This window comes from Girardinichthys multiradiatus, chromosome X, assembly GCF_021462225.1.
Source record: "Girardinichthys multiradiatus isolate DD_20200921_A chromosome X, DD_fGirMul_XY1, whole genome shotgun sequence".
Taxonomy (NCBI): Eukaryota; Metazoa; Chordata; class Actinopteri; order Cyprinodontiformes; family Goodeidae; genus Girardinichthys; species Girardinichthys multiradiatus.
In genome coordinates, this window is record NC_061817.1 from 7,174,079 (window position 1) to 7,186,835 (window position 12,757).

A 12,757-nucleotide genomic window follows, 5' to 3' on the forward strand; every position below is an offset into this window, starting at 1 on the left:
CATACTTTCACCTAGAAACACAGTTGGACTTTCAGTTTGTAGAGAAATCCGCTGGCTTTTCAGAAGTGAAAACGGTTTATTGATAACTGCTACGGTTTCTCTAAAATTAGACTCGAAGTGACACAAAGTTTGCGAGAAAATCACACTCTAAACAGTGGAGATGGCAGTTACTGGAGTGTAGAAAGCAGGGTTTTTTTCAGGAAAAATGATTTTTGACTTGCCCTCACGGCCACAAATGTCGCTCTAAAGTCACCATCTTTGGTCAGTTTGTAGGGCTGGGCCTCTGCTTTCACACAATATCTTTAAAATTGTTCTAGGTCTCACGGTTTCCTGTCAAACCCCCCTCGATCGCTAAGAGTCAGTAGATTTCTGTGGGCCTTCTCCCATGTATTTTCAATGAGAGTTTGACCAGTAATCCATGACTGACACAATTTCTTTCCATCGCCCTATTTTATACTGTGAATGACATAGAGCTATGAAAATCTCCATGATTTGGGATGGGGGACGGCTGTTGCCCACAGTTTACAATTTTTTCAAATACCATGTACCGAGATATTAGACTTTGTTCGGAAGCATGTTCAGGCATTTTTGTCTTTTTCTCCATTTTCCCTCTCTTTTCACCTAGTGTTGTGTTTTTATTACTATATTATCAACAAAAAAGGATGGATATTAATGTTCCCCTGTCCCTTCTGATAAAAACGGTCCAAGAATGACGTCGATAGCCCCTACGGATTCCGAGTTATGGCCAGTAGTTCAGGAGCATGCGCCTCCATGTTATAAAGCCAGGCCAGGGGCAGACAGAGAGTGAGGTGCTGCGTGAATGAGAAACGTTGGTTACGTACTGTAACCACAGATTCTATGAGTATAGGCGCAGCCCTTTAAGGCTATCGCTAGTAGGTTTATCCCTTCGCACGCAGCGCAGCACTGAAAACTTTAGTCCACGCCCACCTGCTGTGTGGGCCCCACCCCAGTCCGTATAAATTACGGTGAGACCGGACAAACGGCTCTCAATAGCTTTTTCTTCAACCATTCAGGGACCAGTGAGGCCCAGAGCTTTAAGGGCTGCGCCTATACTCATAGAATCTGGGGTTACATTACAGAACCAACGTTCTATTTCGTATAGGCTTCGCCTTTTAAAGCTATCACTAGTGGGTTAAAGGCGAAGCAGGACGTAGTCTATGCCTCACTGGGTCCATCCAGACCACAACTGAACATCTGCTCGCCTAATGACACCAAAAATCAGCCTTCTGAATGCGTCATGACGCATTCAGAAGGCTGTTCATTGCGCATCACAATGAACAGAGAGAATATCTGGTCAGGGAAAGGCTGAGATAACAGACCTGCTGCTGTAATAGGAAAATGAAGGTTACGAACTGTAACAGTGTAACGATGAGCAGAGCAGGTCAAAAATCTCCATGAGGGAACGTGGAGACAGATCAGCAGCTGGATCATGCGTAATGATGCAGCAGAACAACCAGCAGAGGAGAAAAAACCTCTGTTCACACAGAGGCTTAATGAATACAGCCGCAGTGACAATAACATCATAAGTCACGAACAGTGGCTAATAATAATATTATGGCACCCTGCGTCTGCATGCAGGAAGGGTGATGAAATAACAGTCATTCTGTCAAAACCCTGAGAACAGAATGAGTCATGGAGAAACCTGACACATCTCGCAGGTAGAAACGAATAAATGAGCATGGAGATGACCATGAGGCTGCTGTGCAGATGTCCTCCAATGTCATTCCTCCATGCAGAGCCGTGGAGGATGAAATCCCCCTGATTGAATGAGCTCTAAGATTCTCTGGAGGATCCAATCCAGAGGAAATATAAGCCTATGAGATAGCCTCACACAGCCAATGTGAGAGGCGCTGGACAGATAGAGGACGTCCTGCAGAGTTTTCTCTGTAATGTAGGAACAGACGCTGGGAGCGGCGCAGTGCAGCCGTGCGCGCTACGTAACATGAAAGCGCGCGCACGGGACAGAGGAGATGAGAGGTGGCCTCCTCTTCAGAGTTATGAGGAGGAGGATAAAAGCCATCCAGAGTTATCAGTCTCGATCAGAACGAACTCGTGATGCTTTTAGGTGTAAAAGCAGGGTTAGGACGCAGCACAGCTGAGCTGCCCTCGGCTCGTATTCTGAGACATGAAGGAGCGACAGAGAGCGCAGATAAATCGCTCACTCTCTTTGCAGATGTCAGAGCTAACAGCAGGGCTGTTTTAAAAGACAGAATTTTAAGTGGAGCCTGATCTAAGGGCTCAAATGGGGCTTTAACCAGTGCGCGCAGGACGAGCACTAAATCCCACTGAGGGACTAGAGGGCGTGACACGGGTCTGTGTCTACGTACACCCTGCAGAAAACGCTTCATCAGTGGGTGGTTTAAAACCGTTCTGTCACCAAAACCCTCATGACAGGAAGAAATAGTTGCAGCATAAGTTTTAATGGTGTTGAAAGCTAAATTTCTGTTCATCAGCTGCTGGAGGAATGACAGCACGCAGCCTAATGGACATGAAAAAGGCTCCACGCCTTTCTCTGCGCACCAGCGCTGAAAAGCTGCCCACTTTGATGCATATGACGCTGTGGTAGAGGGGGCCCGTGCGCCATGAATCGTGCGCACCACATCGTGCGGGAGACTCAGCCTTTCTAAGCGCTCCCGTTCAGCGGCCAGACCCGGAGACGTTGACCTAACTCTGGGACGCTCCTGATCGCCCCTCCCGCCTGGAGGAGTGCATCCTCTCTCCACGGCAGCTGCCACGGGCGACCTGACACCAGCTGCTGCAGGCTCGGAAACCATGGCGCGCTTTTGCGCTCGAGGGCTACGAGAATCACTGAGAGCTGTTCCTCTCGGATTCAATCCAGGAGCCGTGGGATCAGCGGAACTGGTGGAAAGGCATAAAGGAGCGTTTTCGGCCACGGACTATGAGCAAAGGCGTCCACTCCTAACGGTGGATCCTCCCGTGGGCTCAGTGAGAACCACAACTGGCAATGTGCGTTCTCCCGTGTGGCGGAAGATCCACTGCGGCTTTCCCAAATCTGCTCCATATCTGAACAATCAGCTCGGGGTGGAGACTCCAGTGCCCGGGACGAGGACCACCTCTGGACATGATGTCCGCTCCTCTGTTCAGGACGCCGGGGATGTACACTGCTCTGATGGAGAGTAGGTTCATGCGCGCCCAGCACAGCAGCCGCCTGGAAATGTTTAGCAGCTGAGCCGAGCGCACACCTCCCTGGTGATTAATGTAGGCTGCTGCCACTCTGTTGTCTGTGTGGATCAGAACATGCTGAAGCTCCAGCACGTTTATGTGGAGAGACATGTGGTCTGGCCACTGTGCTCCCACCGCCTGAGACTGACACATTCCTCCCCATCCCGACAGGGATGCGTCTGTGAACACTTGAGACGTGTGACGCCGGTCTGCTGAGGGGAACTCCCTCTGACAGGATGCGGGGATTTCCCCAATGGGCCAGGTCGGATCCCACTGAAGGAGGGACTGAGATCATCCGCCTCTTCTGACGCACAGGATCTATGCGCAGGCGGATGAACCATCTCTGAAGACGTCTCATATGGTGTTGAGCGGGGGCATCACTAGTGCACCGCTTCGTAGGGAGCTGCTGTTGTGCATCCTCTGTGATCTCACCCACTGACAGCTGGGGAGGACAGGAGGGGGAAAGCAGCGAGCGCGGCTCTACCGGAGCAGCATAGGATGCTCTCGTGGAGTCATGCTTGAAAACTGTGAGATTGCGGGGCCTCTTAAACGGCCATTTAAAAGGGGCCGTCTCATTACGAGTGGAGGATGTGTGTGAGGAAAGCACAGTACGATCTGGCTGAGCCGGAATACAACGGAAACTTGCTCTTAGAGAAATGTATGTGTTTTATTTCAAAACAATCAGTAGTTTTATACACACCCCCCCCCCCACCAGTCACTTTTTAAATCCTCCTGCGGAGGGTTGGACCAGGCGCACGCCAACTGCCGACCTCTGCGCTGCTGCTGTGGCTGAGTAGACGGTGCAGTGGGCGGAGGAACTCGGGAGCTTCGGCAGCGGCCATGGAGCGTCTCTGCTGCTGCCGCTGATCATGGCGATCCCGCTAGCGGCCGGTGGTATGGGACGACCGGAAGCCAGAGCGATTAAGAGACCCATGTCTCCTGATCCGCTCAAGTTCCTCTTGAGAGGTCTGCATTTGGCCCAGCACTGACTGGAAATGAGGACCGAACAGCCCATCCGGACTGATTGGCCCCTCCAGTAACTCCCTCTTAAAATCCTCAGGGATGGAGGAGGAGAGCCGAAGCCACATCTGTCGCTGTAGCAGGGTCTACCAGGCAGCGATGCGGGAGGAGCACACAGCCGACGCCACACAGAGGTTGAGGATGGTGTCTGCGAGATTGCAGAATTCCTCCACATCCTCCGGAGGCAGCTCCATCTCCCGAGCCTTCTTGGAGATGGCGTAGGCCAGGAAGGCGGTGTTGTTGGTCGCCGCAGCGACCTGAGCGGCACATTGGTGGGAGCGATCAGTCAGTCTGGTCGTGATCTGATCACTGGGGGAGGGGGGCACAGGCCATCGTCCGACGCGCCGGGCCGACCTAACCCCAAAAACTGCCGACAGACTGGGCTCCAGAGCAGGAACTGGGGGAAACCCCTGATCCGTCAGGGACTCCACCCTTGTGATGGATGTGAAGGTGGAGACCGGTGCCTTTAGCTGAAGCGGCTCGGCCGCTGCTCCCGACAGGTAAGCAGTTACCGCAGGGAAACGGGGCCAAACCGGATCTCGGCGAGTTAAATGAGCTGGGGCGAATTTTCCTGCCAGGTCATCAGTCGGGAGCTGGGCTAAAGGCGCGGGAACAGGGACACCTTTAGCCTCAGCTACTTTAGCGATGATGTCCGGCAGTGTGCTACCAAGTGCGCCCATCGCCGGAAAGGGGGTGATCGCCGACATCGGGAGGCCCTGAGCCTGGACTGATTTCGCATTTGCCTCAGCGCCCTCCGTCCGGAGGAAGGGAGTAGAGATATCAGTCGCTGTCTCTGGGGCGGAATCATCCGATTCTCGCCCAGCATCAAAGATGTCCAATGCCTCATCAAGGGAGCATTGGTCCTTCTAGCGGGGAGAAAATGGCTAGCCGCCGTTGCTTCTCTTCCAGAGGCAGACGCTTGCAGGAAGGGCAGGTGGACTGCGGGGTCAAGGCCGAGGTCATAACTCATGACGTAGCCGGTGTTACAAGCCGGGCAGAGGCGGATAGTGCCGACGCTAGCCATGGTTCTTCTTGAATCAGTGCTCTTAAGCTGTCGCTGAAAAAAAATGGGAGCCATTTTCCGGTCTCACCGTAATTTATACGGACCGGGGTGGGGCCCACACAGCAGGTGGGCGTGGACTAAAGTTTTCGGTGCTGCGCTGCGCGCGAAGGGATAAACCCACTAGCGATAGCCTTAAAGGGCGAAGCCTATACGAAATAGAACAGCAGGTGTCAAGTTACACTGACGCTCTTTGCTGATTGACTGATTCATTCCTCACTGTTCTATTTATAGTTCTGTGTATCTCCTACTGTATATGTCTGGATGTGATTCTGTCTTTCTTTCTGCCTCTCTGTGTCTCACACACAGACACACACCCACACACACACACAACATGGATTACTATCTTTTTGAGGACTTTGTTTGACTTCCATTGCTTTTCATTCATTTCTATGGCTTAAACCTGACCCGACCCCTAACCCTTTGACCATCTTCATAGGAGGCAACTACATGGCGGCCATTTTGTGTGGGGTACTTAAACAGCATGTACCGCTGTTCCAACATCCGACAACAGTGATTAATCCTAAAGGGCAATTTCTTTCATCACCCTTCCATGCTTACTAATGATTTTTGAAAGCTGATAATAGCATACACAATGATTTCAGAAAAGCAAGCTGGTTCTATATAATTAATAGAAATAATCCACACCTGAAAGGACAACCATGCTAAATTTTCAAAATAAGACAAAACATGCTCTACAAAATAAAAGCCTTTACATTTGAAACAATAGATCATTGCGGGACTGGGCTTCACACTACTCTTGGAGCTCACCCAGTGTTAAAAATAGGACCATGTTGGCCTTTTAAGATAAAGCTTACTGAAACTTTCAAAATTAAAGCCTCAGTCTTCTAGAGTTACTAGTAATTTTTTAAGGTGATAATAGCATACATAATTATTTTAGAATAGCAACCAGGTTCTATATAACTAATGGAATCAACCCATACTTGAAAGCACAACCATACCGGACGTTCAAAATAAGATGTAGACATACAAAATAAAAGTATGAAATTACAAGTGAAACAAGACCAGGTCTAGGTGGATGTATTTGCCTTCCACCCTCAAACCTGATGCGAAACAATCCTAACGGCCAGAGAAACTTTGTGGTCCGAGAAGCACGCACCAAGAGGCAGGCCCCGTCTAAATTTCTTCCGAAATTTTTTTGTTTTAAAAACACTACTGGTCAAAAGTTTTAGACACACTTTCTCACATAATGAGTCTCTTTATTTTCATGACTATTTACATGGTAGATTCTCACCAAAGGCAACAAAACTATGAATGAACACATTTGGAATTATGTAGTAAACAAAAAGTATAAAATAACTGAATATTTTTATATTTTAGTTTTTACAAAATAGCTGCCCTTTGCTTTGATTACTGCTTTGCTCTCTTAGCGTTCTCTCCTGAGCTTCATGAGGAGGTCACCTGAAATGGTCTAGAAAGAACTTCCCAGACGTTCATTGAGAGACGGCCAAAGGTTAATATTTTAGTCATCACAGCAAAGGGCGGCTACTTTAAGGAATCTAAAATATAAAACATATTTAAGTTATTTTACAATTATTTGTGCGCTACATAATTTAATACGTGTTCATTCGCAGTTTTGATACCTTCAGTAAGAATCAACATACATTGTAAATATTCATAAACAAAGAAAACCATTAAATGAGAAAGGCGTTAGGACCATGCAAAACCTTTGACCGGCTGTGTATACTTTTCCATTGTTTAGGAAATATATGAATGATTACCATGCATGTTAGTGTAAATAAAATATTTAACCACGACATTTTTCTCGGTATTTATTTTGCAGCCTACAAAACCGACGAGTAAAGCCTCCCAGAGTAAGTTCAGACAGTGATGTTTTAATGCTTGTCTTTATAGTACACTCCCACCCTCCCACACACACATAAAAATCATTGGTGGCCCAGTTATTGGCTTAGCGCTTTTAAAACTTTTGAAAAGTTGATCAGAGTGTAAAAACTTATTACTGATGTGTGACTACCTGTTTTCCTGAATCTATTTCAGTGTGAGATGATGCTGCCTCAAAAGATTTTTAATTAAAAGCATATCAGTGGTGTCAATAAATTTAGGTGGATGCTGTACAGTGTCAGTATCCAATTAAATGTCTATTTGCTCTGGTTCTCTAAGGCCTGTCTGGAGATGACGACATACTTGACAGCTTATTTGGTGATACAAGTAAGTGTTGTTTACCGATATTGACATCAATCATATTATTACCTCAGTAATTGCATTGACTGTATTGAAGTGTGTCATAATAATTTATTTGAATGAATGTCCCATCAGAGCAACCGGTGCGATCAAAAGGGGCTCGTGTGGGACGGCTAAATGCGTAAGCTGAAGGAATCCAACAAGTCCTCCTTCATACTTAAATGTAATGAATGACTACTCGTCTTCATGGGTTTCTTTTTGTTGTTTTCCCAGCTCATCTCCCACTAATAACATGTTCAGTAGTGTGGCGGAGGAAGTTAGGAGGGACGATTTGGACTTTGAGGTAAAAGAGAGCACGTGTAAGACAGAGGATACATTTTTTTCTTGTCCGTACGTTATGAATATTTATTATCTTGTTTAAGGTCTTGGATGTCTATGAGGCTGATCCCAGCGACGTGCTGAAGAACCTGAAAGTAAATTAGTGAAAATGAGCAAAAGCAGAAACTAAAAGTACCCCTCTTGTACCATACGTTGTGTAAACTTTACTCTCCTTTCTCAGGGTATGGATGATATGGAGGCTGACTCATTTCCATCAAAGAAAAAGCTTCCCATACAAACAAAGTCAGTTGGTAATGAAGAGCCAATCAAAGACTCTGCTGTGTTGGAAAGTAATCCAAATCTTGAGGGAGCAGGTAATTCAAAGCAGCATGTTCTTCCATAAAACATTGTTCTCATTATTATGTTCCCCTTACCCAGCTTTACGGGTAGTAAAGGCAATCAAAGAAGGGTCTTTCTTTCTTTCTTTTTTCTTTCTTTCTTTTTCTTTCTTTCTTTCTTTCTTTCTTTCTTTCTTTCTTTGAGGAAACCTTCATAATATGAGCTATCACAACATTTAATTTCCCTTTGGGATTAATAAAGTATTTTTGAATTGAATACCTTTTTAAGGAATTCATCCCGGTTTCTTGTTTTTGCTCAATTTGCTTATTTTTAGTTTAATTTGTTTTAAGTGAAAGGTCCATTTAGGCGTTAATAGTAGTATTCTTGATTTTAGAATAAGTTTGTTTTGATGTTCTCAGACCTAAAGAGAATGTATGTGCAACCTCAACAGAATCTACCAGAGGTCTCTGTCTGGATACTTAAATGTATTCAGGTTTTTGATCTATAAAAACAAAATCTGCATCTTTCTTGATTTGTGAAACAAGAAGGTTCTAGGTCTCTGTATCTCATTTACTGCTTTTCACTTTGATGTGCACAAACACGATTCATTATTAAAGTCTTCTTACACCTGCAGATCCAGACGAACCTCCTGGTGTTTGCTTGATGACCTGCTTCCAGATGAAACCAGGCCCAAACCTAAACCCCAGCAGAGCAAGTCTGACAAATCTGTGCCGTCTGCATCAGCATCTTCTGTCCTCAAGAGCCAAATGAGTGAGCTGCACACTCAAGGATTTCGTTTCTCAGCTATCTAGCGAACTCTGAGTGAAGCTCGTAATGTTTCTGTCTCTTCATCAGCAAAGACGTCTAAAAGGGATGACAAGGATGACCTGCTTGACGCGCTTGGATTTAAGAGACGCCAAAATGATGCCAAGAAAAAGAGGCTCCACTTTGGTCTTCCAAGGAGTAGGAACAGCTTAGTTTTCGCTTTTGTCTTACTGTTTGTGTTCTCCTTATTTATAGTGCTCACATGATAAATAATTACTATGAGCCTTGGGCTTTGTTGTGCAGCTCAGAGCTAACTAAGACAATGTTTTCCCAACACACTACCAGTCTTTCCAATTTCTTTTACTTGGCTGACTGAATTTGATTCCTAACATTATTTGCTATCTCTTCTTCTTTATATTTCCAGGAGCGATGCCCCTCAGAGACCACGTACCAAGAATCCAAGATATTCTGGAGACCTCAGCCCAAGCCCTGGAGCGACCACCCACAGGTGAGAGGAGGGACGAAAAGCTACCGCAGGAAAAAAAACTCTATAGTCTGAAAGGTGGGAAAAACATTCAAATTTTGTTGTTGAATATTGGAAGCAGTTGCTGTTATGAAATATTAAAGATCCTAACCATGTTTCTGTTCATCAGATCCATTTGTGGAAGATGACGTCACATTTGGGTCCTACCAGCCCACAATGTTGTCCACCCCCGAGGGGCGCCAGTCCCGCAGACAGTCTGTCAGGTGTCTCCGCCTTCATGTTTGTTTTTTTTTTTGTCAGAATTCATAAAGTGGCACCACCTAGGGGGCCTTAGGGGCAGCAATCCCCAGCCTTATAAAGGTGCTGCCCCCTCGTGGCCAGACAGTCTTCTATGCATCTTTTTTTCTTAGAAATTTAAGATAGGGCAAGCTTCTGTGGAGAGCCGTTTCATCTTCAAAATTAAATAAATAAATACTGCTATTGATAAATTATTAATAAATATTCCATGAAAGAAATAAATATCCCCATGAAATAAAACTAATAATTATGTTAAAAGAAATTTTCATCTTATTTTATTTAATTCATTTCAAGATTTATTTATTTATTCTATCTATCTATCTATCTATCTATCTATCTATCTATCTATCTATCTATCTATCTATCTAGTCTATCTATACTATCTATCTATCTATCTATCTATCTATCTATCTATCTATCTATCTATCTATCTATCATATCATCTATCTATCTATCCTATCTATCGATCTATCATCCATCCAGATAGCTTGGTCAGTAAAGATTCTTCCATAATTTTATGATGACCTTGTGTAAAATTTGTCAAATTTTCTAAGTCGCTCCATCTTTGGAAACGTCCCATGAGGTGCCCCTGATTTTATGTTAACAATATGTTTTTCGTCTTTTCTTTGTATGGTTAGATTTTCTACAGAGGATGTCAAGACTCGACCCCAGAGAAGAAACCACATCCCAGCACCACGACACAGCCGGTACCGAGGCTCAGCAGAAGGAATATGGTTTGACAACAAATGACGAGTTTTGACTATTTAGAAAAGGTTCCAAAGCAATGAAAAGTTCAGCGGCATCTCCAAAAGCCCCCTCCTCTCCTGTTCTCGTGAGAAAGTCTTTGTTAACCGAAAGTCAAGCACATCTATTGCAAAAAATGACAGGAGACTGCTCCGAACTCCAATCAGAGCAGATCTGAGGTTTCTAAAGACAAGAGGAAAGATGAGGAGGAGCAGCATGACTGGTTGGATGGGGCGCTGAGCAGGAAGAGGCTCTGTCTGGAGGGCAAAAGCTTCCAAGCAGAAGGACTCTCTACAGATAGAGTCGGTTGTCAGGTATTACACTCAACCTGAGAGGAACACTGGCTGACCTGAGAGATTGTGATTCTTAGTATTGAACATTACAACAATCCTGTTTTCAGTACCAAGACAAGACACAAACTTTCAGAGACAGAGAGGAAACTTTCCCATCTGTCGGAGACACTAGGTAAGATCTTATTTTCCAACTACATCAGATCAAATCGTTCCACCCTTTATGTGCAATAAAGCTTTTCCTGTTACAGCCCTGCTGCTCATTCCACCCCAATCAGAGAGGGGAAGCCAAATGCAGGTATTTACCTCATCTGTCTTTCATTAACTCATTAAAATAAAATGAAATAAATACTAATCATCAGAACAAATCCTACTCGATTCTTTTCCTCCCGGTGCCTTCCTCCCATACAGATAACATTCATTCTTCCTCATTTCAGTCACCTTCAACTGTTAACACGTATACACCTACTGCTTATTATCCCTTTCCCAACACCTTAACCTCATTCTCAGCAGCCCCTCCACCGCATCAAACTCTCAGTTCGTTTCATGCCCAGATTGTCCCCCTCAGGTTGCTAGTCCTTTGGTAGGTTCCGCTGCTAGAAATAGTCATTCTCAGCCTCAGTCCGAGTTTAGCCAATTAACGTCAAGCCAGAGATCCGATGGGTCGAGGGAGCCTGCTTCAGGCAAAACTTTGCCAAAGCCAACCTTACCGGGCCCTTTTGCTGCTGTACTTCCTGGCACAGTTTTGTGTAGGTAATTGCAGCACTTAGCACATTTTATCATAAAACAGCTACAAAGTTCAATGTATTTTACAGGGATTTTATGTGATAGATCAACACAGTAGTTTATAATGCTGAACTGCAAGGGAAAGGATATGTGGGTTATTTTTTCCAAAAAAGGTGAGAAGTGTGGCATGCAATTGTATTCAGCTACCTTTACTCTTTTTCTCCTAGAAAAATCCAGATCCAGAGCAACCTGTGTAATCTAATCTAATTAAAAAATCTGCTGTTGTGTGTTCAGCAGGTAAAGGAATGCTAGTCAAAGTTGATTTGAAGATGGTTGGAGGTAAATGCAGAGAAATCCTGGAAGACCTTTAAGAGGCCTGAAAAGACCTGAGACTAGGGTCAACTAGTCAACTACCCAACTGGTCAAAGGTTTTAGAATGTCTTTCTCATTTAATGGTTTTCTTTAGGTTTATGACCATTTACATTGTACGTAGATTCTCAATGAAGGCATCAAAACAGCACATATACAATTATGTAGCAAACCAAAAATTGTAAAATAACTTAAAATTATATTTATGAAGTTATATTTTAGAATCCTTAAAGTAGCTGCCCTTTGCTCTAATGACTAAAATATTAACCTCTGGCTCTCAATGAACGTCTGGGAAGTTCTTTCTAGACCATTTCAGGTGACCTCCTCATGAAGCTCAGGAGAGAACGCTAAGAGAGCAAAGCAGTAATCGAAGCAAAGGGCAGCTATTTTGTAAAAACTAAAATATAAAAATGTCTAGAGTTATTTCACACTTTTTGTTTACTACATAATCCCATGTGTGTGTTCATTCACGGGTTTGTTGTCTTTGCTGAGAATCTACAATGTAAATAGTCATGAGAGAAAAGCGTTCTAAAACTTTTCACCGGTAGTGTATATTTCACAGACCATGTCTCATTTTCTTTCCACTTCACAAACATGTGTTACTTTGTGTTGGTCTATCTCATAAAATCCAAATAAATACATGAATTGTGTCGTCGTAATGTGACAAAGATGAAAAACAGTACAGGGGTTGAGAACTTTTCTAAGGCATTGTTGTTAAGACTCTTCGTATATTGATTATTTAGACCTCTGAGTGATTATTAACTCATGTTTGTACTATTTTTTGCAGGTCCTCAGCAAAACCAAGCGAAGGCCAGATCAGCTAGCACCAAACAACAGGTATTATTACCCTTTTCAAATAAAGTTCTTATGATTGCCAATGATATTCTTAAGTTGTCCTCCTCCTCTTGAACAGGTGTCCTATACAGCAGACATTCTGCAGCAGTTGCTACTACAACAGCAGGTAAGGATGTGTTTTTC

The 12,757-nt window shown here is 44.4% G+C and overlaps 1 long non-coding RNA gene and 1 pseudogene across 1 annotated transcript; both read left to right on the forward strand.

Annotated features, from left to right (window-relative positions):
* The window catches only part of LOC124862954, a 62,345-nt pseudogene that overhangs the window by 415 nt on the left and 49,173 nt on the right, over positions 1-12,757 (forward strand).
* On the forward strand, positions 10,797-12,744 carry LOC124862956. Its single transcript, XR_007037038.1, has 4 exons — positions 10,797-10,859; positions 10,936-10,982; positions 12,567-12,616; positions 12,693-12,744. It is a non-coding gene; the product is annotated as an uncharacterized LOC124862956 (long non-coding RNA).